We start from the raw sequence: 23,849 nt of genomic DNA, 5'->3' as shown, positions 1-23,849 counted from the left end.
GGGTGCGGCACGTAAAACCGGCCAGTAAAGTGAACACATAACTGGTTCAACTGGTTTCGACTGGCCTTTTTCTCAACTGGTTTCGACAAGTTTCACTGGCTGCGGCTGCACGTGACTGCTGCAGGTCACGTAAGTCGATCCGACCTCGACACGCCATCTCTTGGTAGGAAGGTAGATTATTTAAGTGTTGCCAAAAACACAATATACCAGAATATTACGACGGGCCGGTTTTACGTGCCGCACCCTGGTTCTAGTAATGCGGAGTCCCTCCATGAACCTTGGCATCATTGGTTTAAACTATTATGCAATACTATTTAACTGCTCAAACTATTTATGTAATATTTAGGTTTTTTATTAAGAAAATTCTAAATAATTCTCCCATTTGCATGTTAAGAAGTAACACAAGCTACTTTCTACAGGAATTATTGTTTAATGAAACCCTTTTGTTTAATATTTGATTAATTTATTTCCGTTACATTACTTATATTTGTAACAGGTCAAAGGTAGCCGATGTACTTTCATACGAGATAGTATCAAAAAGTTTCGAGATTAGTTCTGTTTACAAGAAGGTACTCTACACACTATAACCTTCAAAATAGTCTCCTTGTATAGTAATACAGCGCTCCCAGCGTTTCTCAAACTGCTAGAATTTTGTCATGACAGTTTTCTTTTCGAATAGTGTCAAGTACATGCGATTCAAGCTGGATCTTCAGCTTCGGGAATATAGCGTAGTCCGCAGGAGCCAAATCTGGTGAGTAGGATGAGTGCGGAAGGGTGATCATCTTGTTTCTGGCGAAAAACTTAAGTGTGAGGAGAGCACGGTAACAGGGTGCATTGTCATCGTGCAACAGCCAGCTTTTCGCGCGCCACAGGTCCCATCGCTTTCGGCGAACGTTTTCCCTCAGATGCCTTAAAACCTGGCAGTAGAACTCGATATTCACGGTCTAGTCCCTGGGAACGAATTCGTAATGCACAATGCTGCGAATTTCAAAAAAGACGATGAGCATGCACGTCGTTGAGTTGCGGTCCTGCCTCACCGTTTTTGGTCGTGGAGATGGTGGGTTCTTTCACTGTGAAGACTTTTGCTTTGTCTCAGTCATACCGTACACCCAAGTTTCGTCACCGGTAATGATCCTTGACATAAAGGAAGGGTCATCCACAGCACGCTAACGGAATTGTTATCAGACTTCGACGCGATGTACTTTCTGCTCCTGGGTCAGCAGTCTGGGGACGGAGCATGTTCAAATCACACATGAGGATTGTATTTACTGTTGCGTATGACACGCCGACAATGGTAGTAATGTTGCGGATTATTCTCCTACGATCCTTATGCACAAATTGCCGAATGGTTTCAACATTTGCGGGTGTTGTGCTCGTTGAAGGTCGTCCTCCAATGATGTTCTTCCGTTGCTAAAGCGCGCGTGCCACTCAAAACATCTTGAACAATTAACTGCAGCATCGTCATACATTTGCTGAATCATTTCAAGCGTCTCTTCGGAGGATTTGCCCAGTTTCACACAGAATTTCACATGGACTCGTTGTTCTAACATGCTGTCTATGATAAAATCGCAGACGTGGTAACGCACTTAGTCAGGATAGCACCGCCTGCACAACTTCCAATGTACACAGGACTGTGTCTTGTGGCACACTGATTTATGAAGGTCGGTACTCCCTGTGTGTGTGTGTGTGTGTGTGTGCAACCTTGCGCTGCCATCTGTTGGCGTATTACAGAACCAGTCTCGAAACGTTTTAATACCACCTCGTATGTACACCGATAACATTCCTTGTTACACCCAGTTATCAGAAGTATTATGCTATAAACGACTTTTATATTCGTTTGGGTATGAAAGCTAATTAGGAAACCTTTGTGAAATGTTAGGACTTCTGTTTAATTGATGATAATTAGTCAATAATTATTCCTTAAATAACATCCGAATTTCTTGTTACTAAGAGCAAAATTCTACCAAAATTACTTTCAAAAATGAGCACATAAATTTAAAAAGCGAGATGTGTCGAGAAAAGGTTTTCCAGAATTAATACAAGACGTGACAAGAAAAACGTATTCCTCGTCTTGTTGGGAACATTACTTGGCCGCAATATTTAGAAACTAAAGCGCGGTTTACAAAAGTTTCTCGTTAACACACTAAATATATATAATTTATTTTTTAAGGCATACAAAGTGACTTGCTGCGTTTATATAAAATATTTTTATTAAAAATACCGGGTACTTAAAATAAGTTTTTGGTAAGTAAGTTGTTTCTGGGAATATGTAAATACTGTATTCTCTCAGGTACGAGGGGTGTTCAGCAATTATTGTCCCTAATATAGAAGGCATTATCCAAAATATATGAAATTGTACAGTCCGCAGCAAAAAACCTGCAACATGAGTATGTAAGTTTATTGTGAAATGACGACGTCTTTTGCTCCAAAATAAGTGTGCAGGGGAGGACGCCGAGGTTTTTCCTAGCGTGATTCGTGCTACTTAGACATTATGTTGATTGCCTGCGCTGTGACATCCTTTGAATGTTCAGAGACAAAGTTTCAGGTTAGTCGGGTGTATAATGTTAATGTTCTGCTTTGTTTCTCGAGTCAAGGTGAGCGACGAGTGAGAAAATGGACAAATCTGAACAAAGAGCCATCATTAAGTACCTTCAGAGGAAGGCACTAACATCCAAGGAGATTCATGAAGACATGATGAATGTATTAGGTGATGGCGTCCCTACATACAAAATCATCAAGAACTTATTACGTGTCTTCAGGTGCGACAGTGAGAACTGTGAACATGCATCAGGTGACAGGACCGCCCGTAATAGCGTGCACTCCAGAAAACATTAATATGGTTCACAACCTGATAATGGCTTACCGTGTGGAGCTTAACTGAGGTTACTAGCTTGTCACTCAGTTCAATAGACAATTTTACACCAACACTGCAGGTGTAAAAGGTATCTACCCGATGGATACCACGAATGTTAGCCATTGAACAAAAGCGTGAATGAGTCCATTGTTCAGAGACAAATTAGGCCTTGTTTAAGAAATACACCCAAGTAACTTCCTTGCTAGATGTGTAACCGTAGATGAAACCTGGATACATCATTATGATCCAGAGTCCGGGCAATAGAGTATGCAGTGGCATCACCATGATTCTTCACCTCCAAGAAATTCAAGACAATGCCATCAGCTGGCAAGGTTGCCACGATGTTTTGGAATAGTAAGGCCGGACTGTTCATTGATTACATCCAGGGTCAAAAGGTAATTACAGATGATTATTATTTACAATTGATTCCACAAGTTAGCGAGGCAATCAAGGAGAAACGCAGATGAAAGTGCTGCTGCTGCAGGACAAGCAAAACCTTACCGCCGCTAATATTGCTGATGCCGGGTTTGAAATACTTGAGTACCCTCCCTACTCTCCAGATCTTGCCCCAAGTGACTTTCATTTGTTTCCCAAGTATAAGCAGCACCTGCGAGGGGCAAAATTTGCCTACAATGAGTACGGTATGTTGTGCAAGCTGTCAAAGAAAGGCTTCTAGCACATACATCGTTTTTTTTTTTTTTTTTTTTGAAACAGATATTTGTGCTCTAGAATATAGGTGGGAGAAGTGCATTACAGTGAAGGGGGACTATGTGGGAAAATGATAGATTCTCTATGTCAAGGACAATAATTGTTGAACACCCCCCGTATAAGCCAAACTTTCTTTAAAAACATGAAAAGTTACGGTGCGGCTCATAGACGTGAATAATAAGAAACACAGAACCACGTATTTTGCAATCGCTTCAGCGTCCTAAGAATAGGTTTTATCCTCTCCATTAACCCTCTATTCAAACCAGAAGTGGTTTAAATTACCCATTTCCGGTTTCAACATTTATCGCCAAAAACGTACCGTAAATGGTAATATTCAGTGACAATTGGTTTTCTGCCGTCGATTCAGGGTCTCAAGTGTACAAACAATCACAACACGCAACACTCTACCAAAAGAGGAATTTGTTGTAATTTACTATTACTTCCGGTTTCAACACTGATTTCAGTTCAGCAAAAACGGTAAAAAAAATGAAATGAAATCTTTGAGTTTTACGTCCCACGGTTATGCCGGTTAGGCTAAAGGAGACGGTGATGATGAGTGATGAATGAAATGGTGGAATGAAGAAAGTGGGAGGAAACGGGAGAACCCCGAGAAAACCCACGCACACGGTGTTTGTCCACCACAAAGTTCACTTGGCGGGGGCTGGGATCGAACCCGGGACCCCAAGCACCAGAGGTGAACGCTCTACCACTGAGCCACCGCGGCCCCGCAAAAACGGTAAGGTACAGCAAGATGCAGTTCTTCGCAACCGATTCAGGTTCCGAAGAATACGTTCTATGTCTTCCCTTAACCATCTATTCTATCCTGAATTGGTTTAATTGAACCATTATCGGTTTCAAACTTTACTGCCTGGAACGAAAACGGTAAAGCATAGCGGGTAATGGCTCTTGATATACATTCACCGTCCGAGGAACAGATTCTATTTTAATCTTATTAATCTACTTCAAGTTTGAGTATTGAATTTCCGTAGTTTCGAAGTCTACTGTAGTTTCAAACTGTGGGACGAAACTCTATTATTATTATTATTATTATTATTATTATTATTATTATTATTATTATTATTATTATTATTATTATTATTATTAATAATAATAATAATAATAATAATAATGGTTGTTGTTGTTTTCGCAGAGGTAAGACATAAAGGTATTGGTTGGGCTAGTTGCGACTTGTATACTCGAATACTTTTCTAAAACAGCCAAATTAAAGATGCGGCTTGGACACGCGTGAACATTTGTTTTTCTAAAACAAGAGGCCAAATTACGAGGCCCCATCACGGCGAAATTAAAATACCGCTAATTTTACAGTAATTATGTGATATTTTCAAATAGATCAAAGATAATCGAAAAGTGGAACAAGAGCTCGCTGGATATTATTTTACATGATATACCGTTATCACGACTCACTTATCTGCTTTCGATTTCCAGCCATTTAGAAAATAAGCATTTATTTTCGCGTTTTTAAATAGCTGCAAACGGAAAGCTGTTAGGAGACTCGTGATAGCGGTACCTCATTTATAATAATTAGGGCCCGGATAATTATGTACTAAAAACAATGAAAATATGTACATATATATGTACATAAAATCTCAATAATATGTAATAAAACCCTTCCAAAAGAGCAAAATATGTAAAATGAAAATACCAGCATTTTCTATTACGTTTTCTACATTTGATGTTGTAAATACAATATTTATTCAATTACAATGTTTACTACCTGTTACTTTTCCAGCATGATCTCCGCAACATTAAGAAACAGAATGAGTTTCAAATTTTCAGTCAGAAAACTTATCTTGTTATCGCGTATAAAAGAGTTTCTATGCACTAAATGGTCGTTTCATTTCACACAAAGTCTTGCTTCTTATTTATACTTTCAGAAATCATCCAAAGGTCATTCAACTGTACATTACGGGAGAATTCTAAACCACTGGCCTGCCTACCTGTACAACAGATAGTAACTTACCCTAACATAGCCTAACCTCTCTAATCTCTAATTAATCTTAATTAACCTTATTTAGGAAGGATTTTTTACGAAAACTTTGTTTATGCCATTGTACATCTAATGGGCGTCCAGCGTTATAGAACCTTCCCGTACATTACACACTCAAAACATCTTAGTAAAAAATATCGTGAAGAACAAAACATTCTCAATTAATCTTTTCACTATTTCAACAGTCGATCTCCGTAACAGTAAGGAACGAAAATTTGTTTCAAATTTTCAAACACAAAATCTCTCCTGTTATCACGCAACAGAGCTTTATATTGACTGAACGATCGTTCAACATTACACGAATTAATTGGTGCATACTTAAACTTGCACAAATCAGAAGGTGCGTATTCAATAGCCACGATATGGATTTAGCTTCACTTAACACTCCATTAATAGCATAGATTGTCTTATAGCCTGGATTTTTCTCCAAAACGAAAGTTATCTTCTTATTCACTGCATCCCCAACAGATCCTTTCACACCTACCAGAGAAGCAACTGTTGAGCGAACAATTTCAAGATTGTCTGAAAGGCTAGATTATGATTTCTCCAAGGATTAAATAGTACTACTGAGACATAAAAAATTGCTCTGAATGTAGGAAATATCATGCTTCAACTTCCCGTCATCAAACATTCGTTTCGCTATTTCTATGGAAGATGCATCTTCAGAATCAAAATGTAACACTTGTTTCACTGCATCAAAGTTCGTAACATAGTAACACACAGCATCAATCCAGCTTCCCCACCTCGTTAGTACCGGCTGAGGAGGAAGAGGTATTTCAGGGAACAGTTCTTTAAATTTCTCAACTCTACTGGGAACCTTGAAAAATACCTTCTTTGTATTTGAAATTAATGCATCCACTTGTGAAAATCTAGAACGAACAAATTTTGCAACACGATGAAATGCGTGGGCAAGACAAGTTAGATGGAACAGCTTCGGATACAATACTTGCAAAGCTTCTGCAGCTTTGCACATGTACGGTGCAGCATCAGTCACTAGAAGGAAGACATTGTTATGCTTGATACCATCAGGCCACAGAAGTCCCTTAGCATCATTAAAGAGTTTTGCAATGGCTTGATGGTTGCATCGCGGCAACAAATCACTAGTTAACAGGATAGGCTAGCTGACTTCATTATCTTTCAACAAACCTATTACAACCTTACCAACATGTCGCCTCTCTACATCAGTTGTTTCGTCAATTGACACCCAAATAGGACCATCATCGCTTTCCCCACGAATCGAGTTCATTGTTTCTACATATAAATCAGGCACGTAATGCTTTCTGATTGTAGATTCATCTGAAACTGTTTCGTGTGTGTATTGTTGCAGAAATTCACGAAGTATTGTATTGTTTAGTTTCCAAATAGGGATATCAGCACATACCATAGCACGGCACAGATCACTTGAAAACTGAGACTTCCGTGGCCCTGGACTACTTTGAGCTTGAGATTCAGTTACTAGCAACTGCTTTTGTGGTTTAGGTTTTGAAGCTCGGGTCTGATGGCGTGATGTGGATATGTGTTGCACAACTTGGGAATGTTGAGCGCATGAGATACCCTTCTCACAAACCTGGCAATAAAGCACTTTTCCATCTGTGGAAAAATGCTCAAACTCTTCCGTGAAATGCTTAATTCTTATTGACAACGGGATTATGTCCTTTGGCATCTTGGAAACAGGATTTGCTGACAGCACAGGAGATTAAACATTCAATAAAATAGCTCACACTTTCCCTACGGCATGCGTTGTGGCGGCAGGCGCTTCACTTTTGTAAATCAAGAGTTCAGTGTTATCAATTGCGTGAATGCAAACTTCCCCATCTGATTTAATATATTTCGCTGAAGGTAAATATAAGTGGGGCGAGTTTGCGACAAAAACACGATAGGCAATCGTAAAGCCGCGTCGCGATAGTAATTCGATTGAATTATTAATCTCACGTAAGGATGTGAGCGCTACTACCGCGACCGAAAGTGTACGATTGCTAACCAAATCAGGTTGTGTCCAACTCTCTCTACCAATCCGCCAAACTACGCTTCAATACTATTTTAAAAGGGTGAAACGCAGTGAAACAATAAATAAATAAGTAAATAAATAAAAAATTAAAAATTAAAAATAAAGCAAGTTCAAAGAGAGGTGAGTGTTTTCTTCTTTTCAAAGTCTATTGTTGAACAGTTTTTGTACGAAAAATCTCTATAAAACATAAAAATACCAAGAAATATGTAAAATTATGTGCTCATGAGTAAAATATGTAATTATATGTACATAAATGTAAAATATGTAAATATATGTACTTTCAAATGGGTGTTTTTAGGCACTATGGGTCACAAATGACATTATTACCCTGATTTGGTATAAAAATATAACCCCTACAAAAATATGTAATTAAATAATTATCCGGGCCCTAATAATAATATTGTCTAGCGCGCTCTTGTTTCGATTATTATCTTTTATCTATTTGAAGATATCACATAATTAATTAAATTCAGCGATATTTTAATTTCGCAGTGCTCTTAAGTGCGCTTTTTTGTACACACGACAATACGATAGAGCTGACGATCACAACGAAGTATATTTTTTGTTAAGAAAAATTGTTGAAGTTTGTAGGCCTAACTGATAAACCTCACTATGGAGCATACACTAGGAACGCACTTAGATGCCGACTGTACAAAATGTATCACTGAAGTTGAATTTTTTTAATTCCAAGCAGCACATTTTGTCGTCTGTTGCAGACATTTTTAGTTTAATCAGTTTGCATGACAGAAGAGAGGTAAACTACATTTCCTTCTAGTTTCCCCCGGTACCCCACGTTTCCCTCTGTTTCCTGCTCCCAAGCTCACTTCCTTCCAGAAACCTTCCCGATACACTATACATAGACATCATTTCACAGTCTCTCTCATTCCTTCTACTTTTTTTTTTTTTAAAGAAAAGGGAAAATAACGGAAAGATATTATTTTTCCGAAGATGTTGCGTGCTGTAACTTAATTAAGGAAAGAGGAAGGTTCCGTCACAACCCGCCTACTTTGCCAAGCTTTTTTCTGACTTTTCTTTTAAGCCAGGTCATCTCTCCGGATGAATCTCTCCCTGACATAGATATATTTTGTCTCACTTATCTACCTAGGTACCTGCAACCACAGAGGAATGATTAGCTTCTTCTTCTTGCTCTTTATCAGAAATCGAAACTAGATCCGCCCCCCTCAAATTCTCACTTTAGTTTCTCTCTCCTTTAGATACGTATGGAACACATGCACAGACATATTTCCTTAGATACTCCCCTTGCATAGAAACGTTCGCACTATCCAGTACTGCTTTTTGACCGAACAATTATCAAAATCTTCAAGTACAGTGAAAGTCAAAAGTCCCAGAATGCGATTCTTTTTCCGAAGCAGAGGAGATGGTAGGGGCGCTCCCACGACGGGTCCACTGGACTCGGATCAAGACCAAAACTTCGCAACTCAGTATACATTTCTCAATAAAATATAATTGGATGTTTTTATATATTTAAGAGGCCTCATCACTGCGAAATTAAAATACCGCTAATTTTACAGTAATTATGTGATATCTTCAAATAGATAAAAGATAATCGAAAAGTAGAACAAGATCTCCCTAAACAATATTATTTTGCGTGAGATACCGTTATTACGACTCATTTACAGTATCTGCTTCCGATTTCCAGCCATTTAGAAAATCGGCATTTATTTTCGCGTTTCTAAATAACTGCAAACGGAAAGCTACTAGGTGACTCGTGATAACGGTACCTCACGCAAAATAATATTGTCTAGGGCGCTCTTGATCCACTTTTCGATTATCTTTTATCTATTTGAAGATATCACATAATTACTGTAAAATTAGCGGTATTTTAATTTCGCAGTGATAGGGACTCTTAACCATCGGCGTCTCTGGCATGTAAAATTTGGGGGGGGACATCAAAGGAAATGATCTAACTGCTAGTGAGTATCTAAATAAATTAAATTAAAATAAAATATTGAATATTTCGTATTTCAAAATATTGGGGGGGACGCGTCCCTCCGCCAGAGACGCCCATGCTCTTAACTGAAAATATAGCTGGATTTTTTTTTTCATTTACTTATTGCCTTTTCGGGTACCTGTTCAATACTACATAGACGTAGTGGCTTGTAGTATCGGACCTCTCCCCCCCCCCCAATAAAAATTGTGGGTGCGCGCCTAGATGTCAGATATTTCGATTTTGTCATTCACATCGCAATAATCATCCTATGTTTAAGGGCGCAATAATCATCCTACTTCCGTTTCATGGGCGCTACCTGCTGCCACATTGAATTGAGTTCATTAGGAGAAAAAAAAATGAAAAAAGGGATCACGTGTGATATCAAATAATAACAGAAAGTTCTCGTGAATCCACTCGTGTAATCAGTTCTTACATATATACTGTCACATGAAGGTTATGAGCACAGGCAATCAAAAGAATTTTTCTTCCATACAAAGCGTTAGACTTACATCTGCGTGGTCCCAGATTCGATTCTCGGCCTGTACTTCCCAATTTTCGGCATCCACCCAACGTCATGAGGCAAACTGCGGAGTCACGTGAATAAAAGACGTGACGGCTACTAGATCTAGAAAGCTCTTGATATGCCTGTTAGAGACTAGGGATGGCCAGAACCGGTTCCTGCTGGAACCTGTTTTCGGGTCTGAACGGATCCGGTTCCGGAACCGGTTTTTCGGATCTAGGTCTGGAACTGGGTTTTCGGATCCAGGTCCGGAACCGGTTCCAGAACCGGTTCTGAAAACCGGATCTCCGAGAACCGGTTCCTTGCGGAACCGGAACTTTGTGGCCATCCCTATTAGAGACAGGACGACGCAGCTCGCTGACCACGTGTTAGTTGCTAGGCCGAACGTGGTTCAGCCGGTCGCTAACAGATGGCGTTGAAGCGGCTCAGAACCACACAGAAAATTGTCACGCTAAGCGGTTTAATGATGAGAGATGAAAGGATAGAAATGATCTTAATGACTTTAGAAATGCCGGCCATGATTTTACGCCACGAATTTCACATAACACGATTAATATCCTTAATCAGAGACAAATTCCGTGAAATGAGAAGTATTCTGCAGAAGCCTCATAATATAGTAGACGTAAAAGTATTAGGCCTACTGATAAGTATACATATATCAATAACAGTGTTGGAACTATTCGCAGAGGTCAACGCGCAATACACTCCCTCCAGTAATTACGATCATGCCACTGGACCTTACAAGATGGTAATGTTATTAGGATCACGTTAGTGGATCTTATAAGATTGTAATGTTATTAGAATCATGCTAGTTGGGCCTATAAGATTGTAATGTTATTAGAATCATACTTGTGGACCCTATAAGATTGTAATGTTATTAGAATCATGCTAGTCGGGCCTATAAGATTGTAATGTTATTAGAATCATGGTAGTGGTTATTATAAGATTGTAATATTATTAGAATCATACTAGTAGACCCTATAAGATTGTAATGTTGATTAAAATCATGCTAGTCGGGCCTATAAGATTGTAATAGTATTAGGATCATACTAGTGGACCCTATAAGATTGTAATGTTATTAGAATCATGGTAGTGGTTATTATAAGATTGTAATATTATTAGAATCATACTAGCGGACCCTATAAGATTGTAATGTTATTAGAATCATGCTAGTCGGGCCTATAAGATTGTAATATTATTAGAATCATACTAGTGGACCCTATAAGATTGTAATGTTATTAGAATCATGCTAGTCGGGCCTACAAGATTGTAATGTTATTAGAATCATACTAGTGGACCCTATAAGATTGTAATGTTATTAGAATCATGCTAGTCGGGCCTATAAGATTGTAATGTTATTAGAATCATGGTAGTGGACCCTATAAGATTGTAATGTTATTAGAATCATGCTAGTCGGGCCTATAAGATTGTAATGTTATTAGAATCATGGTAGTGGATATTATAAGATTGTAATATTATTAGAGTCATACTAGTGGACCCTATAAGATTGTAATGTTATTAGAATCATGCTAGTCGGGCCTATAAGATTGTAATGTTATTAGAATCATACTAGTGGACCCTATAAGATTGTAATGTTATTAGAATCATGCTAGTCGGGCCTATAAGATTGTAATATTATTAGGATCATACTAGTGGACCCTATAAGATTGTAATGTTATTAGAATCATACTAGTCGGGCCTATAAGATTGTAATGTTATTAGAATCATGGTAGTGGATATTATAAGATTGTAATATTATTAGAGTCATACTAGTGGACCCTATAAGATTGTAATGTTATTAGAATCATGCTAGTCGGGCCTATAAGATTGTAATATTATTAGGATCATACTAGTGGACCCTATAAGATTGTACTGTTATTAGAATCATACTAGTGGGTCCTATAAGATTGTAATGTTATTAGAATTATGTTGATGGGCCTTATAAGAGGTTCTCAAGATCACGCCAGTGGTTGTTGTAAGATTGTAATATTAGTATGTCCGTGCATCCGTTAGTTCACATAATAATTCTTGTTGCGAATTTTAAAAATCCGTTTTTTTCTTCTTTTTTCAATAAATAGGTAGAACGATTACTTGAGCCAAGTTTGTTAATGGGATCTTTACTGGTAGTCGTCACTATCTGTATTCCATTCATTATTCATAAATGTACGTTTCGCGTGGTTATTTTTACTGTCTTTAACAGAGTTAATTTACTGTTCGTGAAAACTGCAAGAGTAACAAAGGCGCATGTGCCAAGAATAAACTTTATACCACAGTTTCATTATTCAGCATTACTACAACGTCAGGACTCTACACCTCTCATCTTGATAAACCAGTAAGAAGTGAAGCCTCCACACGTTGCAATCAGAGCGCCTATACGTCACGTCATTAGGTATTGGATATATTATGGTATACCAAATTTTAAAAAACGAAGTTATTGCAAATATTTAATTTTTTGTAAAAATTTATGTAAACAATTTTTAAGGATGGCTTGAGTACAAAATACCAACTATCTGAATTGAATGAATTAAGTTATTGAAATATTGAAATAAGCTCAAAACTTATTTTATTCTGTTAGATCAGAGTTTCCCAACCTTTTTCAACTTGCGAAACACTACGGTTGTTACTTGGATCTCGCGGCACACTTATAGATATTATTATTTGTAAATATAAAACACAGTGGTATTTTTTCTGTGATTATTGATCTCCTTCTAACAGAGAAGAAAGATATCACTGGGTTTTTCCCGTGGTAAATCATTATGCTTATTTTTCATTCTAATTTAAAAATAGAAAACAATTGCAATAAAATATTGGATTCAGGTTTTTTTTTTTAAAATTAAAAATACGCTTTCTTTTTGAAAACTGTTTCCAACCTTTTACAAAAGAAGAAAGATCACTAAATAACGAACGAACAAACAAATCTCTTTTACTTTTAAAACACAAATGTAGGTAATTTGTCGGAAGGATTGAATGATATTTTAATTTTCATGTTACGAAATAGTCTGCAACAATAAAGAAGCAATTATGGTCACAACAATGATAACACATACTTTTTTCAGCATTAGAAATGTACAGAACAGTAACCGGTATGAAACTTAAATTTGTAGATTCATAGTAGAGGTTCATAGTAATGTGAAATACAAATATACATTTTTCCCTACGTTTTGCAATTTGATTGCTATAAAATTAATAATTTTGTTTCGATTCCTTGCGGCACACCAGCGGCCCTTTTACGGCACACCAGTGGGCCGCGGCACACCGGTTGGGAAACGCTGTGTTAGATATACACGTGCAACTTCCAGACAAGGAAATATGAAAGGCATACGGATTGCATTCCGCACTTTTATATAAAAGGACCACCTACGTTCACTCAACACATACTTCAAGTCTACACTTCAGCTCTACACTTGCCATTCGCCTAGAAGTTACACAAGCTATAGAGGAGGCGGAGTCTTCGAGGTTTACTTCAACTACCACAAGCCACACAATGTAACGACTTTTTTATATTAGCCTTTTCTGGTAGTTTCAAATTCCTTGCTTCATATCTCAAGAACAGCCTTTATACACATTATAGTAGGGTAACAAAATATAGAAATGTTTCACCCCGTAGGATTCGCATTGCCAAAAGCGGCAACTATTTTATCTTGATAGACATTGGTACCAAGAGGTAGAAAAGTAATGTTGCCAACCTTGGCAATAGGTGGGGTGGCCGCCATGTTGGTTCAAATATGGCGTAAAAATGACAAATTACGTAATACAAGTTAATTAAAATGTAGTGACGTGGGTGTCAAATGAAAACTCAGGATGCATACAAGTAAATGAAAATACTTGTATAGTACATTGATAAGCCTTTATTACGTTTAAGGTCAAAATTGTTAGGTCATTTTACTGAAATTCCTAGCTAGAGGTATTAATGTTACTGTTTTGTTAATATTTTAAATTGAAAACAATTTCAATCGAATACATTCCATGAAAGCGGACTGAAAGTTAACTATAAAACTGTAATTGTAAAACGAAAAGAAAGTGTAATTTCTGAATTCTCACAGTGTCATCTGTAGTCAGTACGATTCTTCATCACTCACTTCAGTTTCTGAGTTTGGTAAGTTCTCTTGAGATGCATACTCATTATAGCGCACTTGATTATAACAGTCACTTGCTGGAGAGAATAAATGTCTTGCATACTTTCTTGCATACTTGCATAGAAATAATACAGGACCCAGATGAGATCCTTGAGGAACTCCCGACAGAGTAGCATGGTTTTCAGTGTATAGTATAGATTGTTTCCGATTACATAAATAAGACGCAATATATTCTATCACTGACTTTGTAAAGTTTAGGCTTGCTAATTTCGCTACTAGAACATCATGATCCACGACATCGAATGCCTTACTGAAGTCGATATAAATAAACGTCTACCTGGCCGTCTTTGTCTAACTCCGTTGCTATAAAATTTGTTACAACTTCTAGGTTTGTTGCTGTAGATCTATTGCGCAAGAAACCATTTAATGTATCGATATAACTGGCTTTACGTGATTTAGAATTCGTGTATATAAAATACTCTCAAGAATTTTGGCAAAAGGAGATAATATAGCTATAGGTCTGAAGTTCTGTATTTCGCTTTTATTCCCAGACTTTGGCACTGGACACACTAAACTTTTTTTTCACATATCCGGAAAGGTGCCTGTTCTTATGGACATATTGAATATAGTATGGAGCGGATGCTTGAATATATCAATACAGCCTTTATATACGGCCTTTGACAATATACGGAGGAATGCCATTAGGTCCACATGACGCTTTTGCTTTAAGTGCCTTTACAGCCACTTCAATTTCTTGGAGTTGTATTTCTCCAAGTTGAAAGTTCTCCAACAGGCTACTGCATTCCGTCTTGTTAGAAATTAAAACCTCTTTATCATTCAATTATCAGTTTCATATTCTCATGAACTTATGTTCGTCTCCATCTCTCGCAATAGTCTGTGAGAAATCAATCTAAGATTTAGATAGACTGAGAACCTACAATCAAGGATTCGAATCTCAGTGTACACTCCAGTACTGACAAGGGAGAGTCACGAAGCGGCTCCGCTCACATCCGAACGAGACAATTGTGTTTGCATTTGATATGTTATAACTAGATGAATTCAAAAGTTATACGTGCCACCGGGCGGGATATCGTGAGTTACAATACATTTTGTAATGTAAAAGCTACAAACAAATTACCTGGAAGAATACTTTGAACTGAGTCATTTGTTCGGAAACGGTTGGGTAAATGGAAAACTCGGCGAACACACATAGCATCATTTTCAAGGGCATACTTTTTGGGGTAAAAGAGTTTGCCGCAGGGTCCCAGGCGGGGTCCAACTCAAAAGTATCAAATGGCAAGGTGGGTTAAGTAGCACATCGTTTGAAAACTGTTGTAAAATGAAAGAAAATGAAGCAAGTCTGGACTCTCTACGACAACCCTGTGCAAAATGGCGGCGGGCCAAAATATAAACAAAAGTTTAATTGAAAATTCTATGGCCTTTGAATCCAGGATGGCTGCTTAAAACCTATATCGAAAGGATGGGCATTTCATACTGCTGAAGCTAGGAAAACCAAATTTGGCATGAATGTTGATAAGTAGGTGACGAAAAGATGCGAAATGTTCAAAACCGCGACATCTGGAGCTCAAAATACCGCACTATGTACCGAACGCATGTCCAGCTCACACCACTGGTGTTGAAGAAGCGAAATGTGGTATTTACGTTTATGATCAATAGAAGATATCCACGAAATATCGAAGAGTATCATCTGTAATCCAATATGGCAGTGTGAAAAATGAGTTTGTATATAAATATGCTATACCTTGAAATATTGTGACCAAACCAACCAAGTTTGACGCAGCTCAATGTACTGAAATGATTTACACGTGGTTTGGTATTGCTCGCCAATCTTATAAATGAACTTTTTTGTGTGTGTATTTGGTATTGCTTGAAATATTGTGATCAAACAAAAGAATGGCGTACAAATGTAACCATCACGAATACGTTAAATAGAGCCCCCAACCTGACTGGTGTAGCAAGTCCTTTAATTTATCAGCTACGTATGATAAAATTAGAAGAATACCCGAAGGTATTTAATGTTTGTTTAGCAGTATGAATAGGAAGTTAAGAGTTATGTGTTCCTCCAGGCACGTAGCCAGGATTTCGTGAAGAGGGGGGGGGTCCGTGTCATGAAATACTGTGGTCATCACACCAGGGGCTCGATCATTCTAAACTATTTTACTGGAATATATGTTGGTTCGTTTAGCCACGATTTTCTAACGGGGTGGGGGGTGACATGAAATTCGGAAGGCCCAGGTGCTCGATCAATCTAAACTACTTTACTATCAACATGTTTTGGTTTGTGAGGATATTTTGGTAACTATTTTAATAAACTATGAAGAATCTCGAGTAAAAAAAAAAAGTATTGAAAAAGATTATAGGGGAAGGCATTGTACCTTTGAAACAATGTACCTTTGAACACCTGTGCTTTTCTCGAATTCAGAGCTATCTAGGTGAAGTGATTAAAATTAATTTGAAAGATTAAATGATAAAAAGCACTACAAACGCGTTTGGCTGTTCTTTACTGAGTGTTGTGTCGAGTAATGTTCCTTTTAATTTTTTCACCACCAAAACGAAGATTTTTTTGTAGTTACCTTTTGAGTTTTGGGCTCTTCGGTTTTCGCAACTTCTGATATTTATTTGTCCAAACTTGAGATGGAATCTGGTGAATACAGTAATATTTTTAGTTTTAACTTCTGTTCAATATTTAAGCTAGTGGAGAACTTTTTTTTCGTAATGGTGACCCTCTTGTACCTATGCACATTAATGCATCGTGTGCCTTTTGAACGATAAATAATACTGTTTAAAATTACACAATGTAAGTAGTTAAAACAATTGATATATTTTATATAGGTTAGGTTAGGATATAAAGTTATTAATTATAATTTTAAGTAGTTTCTATATATTCGCTTACGTATTATGTAACATAATGTTAAGAGTTGTATATACTCAACTTTATTGTTCACAAGTTTTTGTTAGAACTTCTCTTCAATTTTTAATTTAATTGATAAAATTTTAATTCTGGGGAGCTTTTTATAGCTAAACCTTTTATTGCAATTTATAACTGTTAATATTTGTGGCTTCTTTTTATATTATTGCCGCAGAAACATTGTAATTAACACTGTTCAAAGGTACAAGAGGGTCTGTTCAATGGTACACGACCATAATGTACCTGTGAACAAAACGGATTTGTTCTTATTTTATCTTATAAAAGCTATTGTAATTATGTAACACGTTTAAAAATTATCCTATATGATAGCAAAGAGATGACACTTCAAATGTACGACAAAAATTGGGGGAAAAGTGTTGAATATTAGCCCCAAAATTTCGAAGACTGTAAAAGTGTTCACAGGTACAACGCCTTCCCCTACAATATTTACATCCTTCCACTGTTTATTCAAATATAACAATTTACCTTTCATTATGACTTCAACTATTATAAAAAGTACATATTCACTATTATAAAAAGTACATACTCAATAATGTCTTGTAAAATATTTTACAATATCTGCGTTCCTTCTCTGTTGAATCAAATGTTAACAGAAATTTCTTTCCACATATATTTTTGTTTTTAATATTCCGTCAACTACTGTCTGTTTCAAATGACAGGTTAAAGGTGCAGTTGAAAATTGTTTTTGAAATAACATGTTTGATATTGCAAGGATGCGATGACGAAAAATTATGACAAAAAATGTCCACGCTGCTACACAACGGCACTACGGTTTCGGAAGCTTGAAATCTCCCTGGCTAGTAGCAGAAATTCTGAGAATTCCGCAACTTTTCTAGAAATTTCAAATTCCCTGACTCTTCCAGGATATATCGCTCACCTCGCAACCATGTATTGCAAGTAATACAAATTTCCTCATAAGAAAGAGTAACCAAAAGCTTCCTGTAGCTTATTTTTAACGCTGATCCTTCTTTTTCTCATTTCATTTTGTTTTATCCTTCCTTATTTTTTCATTTCTGGTCTCGAAGGGGGGGGGGGGTCCGGACCCCCCTTGGCTACGTGCCTGGTTCCTCGCATATTCGTTATATTCGCGTAAATGAATCGAGAGAACCGTGAGGAACTTGCATTAGGAACAAAACATATATCACCTGTTTATTTCAAGAAAGACATAACTCAAAATTCCTAACTTTTCAGGAGAAGCGTTTGAAAGTTTCGAAACGCAATGGAAACAAATGAACGCAAGAACGATACAAAATGCTCTCTAGCGCCCAGTTTTTGAAGCACATCTGTGAAATTTTTACCAGAGCTAGACATCAAGATTACCTTTCATTTTCTGCCCGTAAGTTAATAAGGATTATGTCACTCTTGAAATAAACAGGCGAGTATTTTGACGGAAAGAAATAATAATTGAAGTGAATCGAAATTCAATTGTTCTTTAGTCTATTTATTGTTTCTAAATACATAATGGAGAAAAATAGAGATTTAGATTTGTACTGTTATGAATGACATATAGGTTTTAACCGGCTGTCTTGGATTCAAGGTGGCCATAGATTTTTCAATTAAGTTTATGTTTACATTTTGACTCGCCACCGTTTTGCAATGGAAACGATATTGTATATCTGACATCTGTGAATTACTTTCATTTCTAATTGTAGCTATTTTGGGCAACGGTGCTTAAAAGTGCACAAGTGCACAATATGTTATGAAGAAGAAGAAGAAAAACATGTAGAATATATGGTGAGATAGATTGATATTCATGTAATGATAGTGGCTATAACTAGAGACAATTGTTTGTTTCGTGTTGCTAGTTTTGAGAATAAAAGTTAATTGTTCTATGTATTTAACGAACCTAATTTCCAAGGTATGCAATTGTTAGTTTTTGCAATTAAGTGTAAAAATTAAGGTACTGAATCGTGTTGACTTATCTAGTGATTCGAATTGTGGGCAATATATGTAACAAAAGGAATCATAAATAACGTTACAAGGATTATCGTAGAAAGTCGAGACTTGCTCCATCTACAACAGCTTTCAAACGATACGCTATTTAACCTTCCTTGCCATTTGAAATTTTTTAGTTGGACCCCATCTGGGATGCTGTGGAGGCCCTGGAACAAAACGTTTTAATTTAAATCGTTGTACTTTGAAAATAATGTCAAACTTCCTTTCCTATTTTTACATTTGTCTCACCGTTTCCGATTTATAGGGGTGGCCGTGGACTTTTCAATTAAGTTTTTGTTTACATTTTCAACCGCTGCCATTTTCCACAAAGTTATCGTAGAGAGTTGAGACTTGCTCCATTTTCTTTCATTTTGCATCAGCTTTCAAACAATGTGCTACTTAACCCCCCTTGCCATTTGATACTTTTGAGTTGGACCCCGTCTGAGACCCTACGGGGGACCATGGGGCAAACTTTTTTTTTTTATCCCAAAAAGTGTGCCGTTGAAAATGATGAGATACGTTTTCGCCGAGCTTTCCATTTACCCAACCGTGCTTTCCATTTACCCAACCGAGCTTTCCGAACAAATGACCCGGTTCAAACTGTTCTGCCAGCTTTGTAGCTTCTACATTACAAAATATGTTGTAACTCACGATATTCCGCCCGGTGGCACGTAGAACTCACCGGGTCCTTAGGGATTCGTCTAGTTATAATATATCAAATGCAAACACAATTGTCCCGTTCGGATCTCAGCGGAGCCATTTCGTGACCCTCCCTTGTGAGTATTCTTCACAGATGACAAAATTCTTGAGGTACTGCTTGTCACGCTGCTTATACGTGAGTCCAGTCATGTTCGATTGGTGACATATCAGGAAAGGTACGCCAGGAAAGTAGCGGCACCCGTAGTTCCTCGAAAAACGTTTGGACATTTTGATATATATATATATATATATATATATATATATATATATATATATATATATGTGTGTGTGTGTGTGTGTAACCGAGCATTGTCTTCGGAGTTGCCTGTACTGACGAAAGATATGGCCTCGGCCTCTAGAAATTCTCTGATATAATCGTCACTTGTGAGGTTGTCCTCAATGCGTAGCATCGTGATGTATTCAATGGCCCACAGAATCACACGTGCCGTTCGGAGCTTCTAAAGCACATATAATCATCACCGCAGAGATTCGCTCGGAAACACAACTGTGAAACTCAGCTGCGATGGTGCTTACTTGTCTATTTGTAGTCTGAGATGTTTGTACTTAAGTGGTACCCATGAAACAAAAAAACAAAAAAAAAGTTACCTCGTCTCGTCTCGCTTCGAGTCTTGGAAAGTTTTTCTCATCTCAACTTGAAATTTTCCTAGTTTCGTTCTGTTAATTTAGATACAAAACTTACGCGCTAATTTTTTTTTCTTAATTTCGTCTAGAAGTTAATTATCAGAATACCTTCTGAGTCACAAGACGTGTAAGAAGGGTATAATCTAACAACATTTAAACTATATTTATTATTGGAGTATATTGTGTACTGACCTGCATATCTTTACACCTTGATAACCCCTCTTCATTATATTGGTAGAATACTATATTAATTTATAGTTAATATACTATGAATCGTGAACGCTAAAACAGTGTTTGAGATCCAAGACTCGAGAAATTTGTTCTTTTGTCTCAAATTTAAAAATGTACTTCTCGTCTCGTTTCCGAGACGTGAATCAAGACCAGAATTTTTTTGTTTCGTGGGCAATCTATTGTGGTTCTGGGTCAAGAGTAGGGATGGCCACAAAGACCCGGTTCCGGCGGAACCGGTTCTCGGAGATCCGGTTTTCAGAACCGGTTCCAGACATGGATTCGAAAAACCGGTTCCAGAACCGGATCTTGGGAACCGGTTCCAGACCTGGATCCGAAAAACCGGTTCCGGAACCGGATCCGTTCAGACCCGAAAACCGGTTCCACCATGAACCGGTTCTGGACATCCCTAGTCAAGAGAAGCAGACGCAAAAGTATTTATTCCGTCAGTTCAATGTTCACCACAGATTGTCGAATCAGCCATGCAGAAAAACCCATACCTATTATCATGGTCCAGCGTTGAACTACAATAATACTTTAGGGATGGGGATGGAGAACTTTTGCTGGTGAATTGACAATGCTCATTTCCCAAGAAGGCTGCATATGATAGTTTTTGAAACAACCTAATTTTTGTGGTTATTTTAGTTATTGGTTATATTAATAATTACATGAAAATGTACAAAAGTATACCCAAGGGCGCCGATCCTAAGGGGCCGGGGGGCCCCGCGCCCCCCAAAGCTCATATGGGCCCCTGTATTTTTATGAATATGTAATTTTATATGTATTTTCTCTTGTTACATGTATTGTTATATGTATTTTTTATGAATGGGCCCCCCGAAAGTTACAGAGAAATCGGCGCCCTTGAGTATACCTATTATATAACAATATATTATTTGGTATATATAACTTCAGACTTATTTTCTCATATAACTACATATATTACATTTCTTACATAATTTAGCATTTTTCATAACAGGTCGAGAAGACCGCACTAATGACACTGAAAGCCGCAGGTTACCCACCCCTGCTCTAGATAATCCACTCCACAGCCCTGTAGACAAAATGTGTCACGCAAGAACATGCACGCGTTTCAAGTTCACTTGTCCACGCTCCCCTACCATAGTGCTTCGTAAACTGGCCTCTGAACGTACTACTCCGTGTATCGAATCAAAAGCGATTCGTACCCCACGGATATATGCTAATCTGTTGATATTGTACGTCATTCTGTACCACACAAATTCCTTTACGGTTAATTTGTGAGCTTTCGTGAACAAGCTGCAGCAATAATCAACGATAACTTAGCTCTATAATTCACAAGTGTAAGCTACTAGCTACCTTAAATTTTTCATCTTAGAATGTTAACTTTGTAATTCAAGAAGAAATACAAAATTGATGAAACTATATTTACACTCATTCCTCGATTTTATGGACCCAGATTTAACGGACTTTCGAAGCAAGAAACAAATTCTGGAACAGTCGATTCAATTTGAAAGTCCCCATTTTAGACTAAATATGTTAAACTTACTATTTTATAGTGTATGTTTAGAGTGTACAAGGTATTTTACACTGTTAAATTGCGTGGTGTGTTCGACTAAAAGTATAGTGCTGTATTATTCTTTCTTTTGTGTGTAATTGTGGATATTAGCCACTGCAGACTTAGTGTCGGAACTTCTGCACACTCAGCGACATAGAACTGCTAACGCCTAATTCGCATATAGGGTCCCGTGCCCATGTTGTTCCTCTACCATGCTCCATCCGTGCTGTGCCTATGCTGTTCCTCTAGCATGCTCCATTCGTGCTGTGCCCATGCTGTTCCTCTGCCGTGCTCCATTCGTGCCGATCATTCATACGTACCGTTCCCATGCCGTGCTGCTACTAGCCCAGTCAATAAAGGTTTTTGCAAGGAAAAAAATTGGGTAAAGCTGATTTTCTCCCAAGTGATAGACCACTATGAGAGGAACATTTTCCCAAAAGTCCCCTCCCCTCCCCCTGGAGCTTCCCCCCCACGCCCCCTCAAAGTTAAAAAATGGGCGTTTTAGAAATAAGGCCATATCTTCAAAACTAATGGACATATTGACATGCTTCTTTTTTTCTCGTAATCTGTGAAATGTGCTCTACAATTTCGTATTCCTTAAAGTTTTTCATAAACCTAATAGTTTCTTGGCAATTTTAACCTAAAGAGTAAAAAATGAAAAAAATCGCCCGCGCCATTTTGTTTTTCCTCTTATATTTCCTTAGTGAGTTGTGATATGGAAAAATGTTTCAAATAAATCTTAAAGAGCATAAAATTATCTTTCCAACGGTGTATATATTGTGGGGGTTACTCTTAAAATTAGCCATGTAACGAGGTAACTTTGAAGACGAGCGGGCTCAAATTTTCGCCTCAAATATCAGTCACTATGTTTCATTTCGAAAGAAAAAAATAATAATAACAAAGCTTTTTTTAAAAAATAATAAACCACTGCATTGTTAGAAAAGCATTTTTGTTTAGTCCTGCCTCCCCTGTGAAGCTTTAACCCTTACTCTATCCCCATTACCATTCCAAATTTAAAAATAAGCGTTTCTGACAAAAGGCATTATCTCCAAAACTATTCAACACACTAATAATTTTCACATTCTGTTTTATTCTTAAAAAGTGATAAAATTATTTTATTTTATTTTCTATTTTTTTATAAATCTAATAATTTTTAGATAAACAAATAAACTATAAAAATTTGAAATATTTTGTTTGCTCTTCCTTTCCCTATTTTTTGCCTTGGATCTCCTCAGTCAATTAGCGTATGAAATTATATCTATAACATTTTTTATTATCTTTACATCTTAATTTTGAACATGTCCGCTATGCTTACTGCAGTATTTTCAACTTAATCTTCCGTAGCTATACAGTATACTATTTAATTTTCGGATGATGATTCTACAAGTTCTTCCTCGGAATAGAAATGTGAATTTAGGCAAGACACACATTGCAGTGCTCACACATTGCAGAGCAATCTATTTTAGTTATTTTACATTTACAGTATTGCCTACATCCTTGCTTACACGAACATGATATTATGTAGAGAAGCTCGTCTGGTGCAAATGGCTTGGATGTGGGAATAGGTTTCAATGTCTTTTTCGAGCGTCCGTTTTCTTTAATTAATTCTATCCTCCAACCCCATTCTGTGTCAGGAAGTTTATTTCCTAACCATTTCTGTACTTGCAAAAATACTCTGAGCGAATGTTCATTACACGCTTCAGAAGTTGGAGGTAGTTTGGCCAGGTCAAAGTTAG

At 37.3% G+C, this 23,849-nt stretch overlaps 1 protein-coding gene and 1 long non-coding RNA gene across 2 annotated transcripts in view; one reads left to right on the top strand and one right to left on the bottom strand.

Annotated features, from left to right (window-relative positions):
- The window catches only part of Coq5 (ubiquinone biosynthesis protein COQ3, mitochondrial), a 383,113-nt gene that overhangs the window by 227,247 nt on the left and 132,017 nt on the right, over nt 1-23,849 (bottom strand). The gene's annotated exons all lie outside the window — the stretch shown is intronic.
- Nucleotides 18,815-23,849, top strand: part of LOC145692750 (uncharacterized) — a 161,783-nt gene continuing 156,748 nt past the window's right edge. The window contains exon 1 of the long non-coding RNA XR_014132634.1: nt 18,815-18,933. This is a non-coding gene — a long non-coding RNA (uncharacterized LOC145692750). The remainder of the gene's footprint in view (nt 18,934-23,849) is intronic.

The sequence above is a fragment of the Thermobia domestica genome, chromosome 8 (genome assembly GCF_964235325.1).
Source record: "Thermobia domestica chromosome 8, izTheDome1.hap1.1, whole genome shotgun sequence".
NCBI lineage: Eukaryota > Metazoa > Arthropoda > Insecta > Zygentoma > Lepismatidae > Thermobia > Thermobia domestica.
Note: the sequence above shows the minus strand (reverse complement) of the source record. Positions and strands in the feature narration are given on the sequence as shown.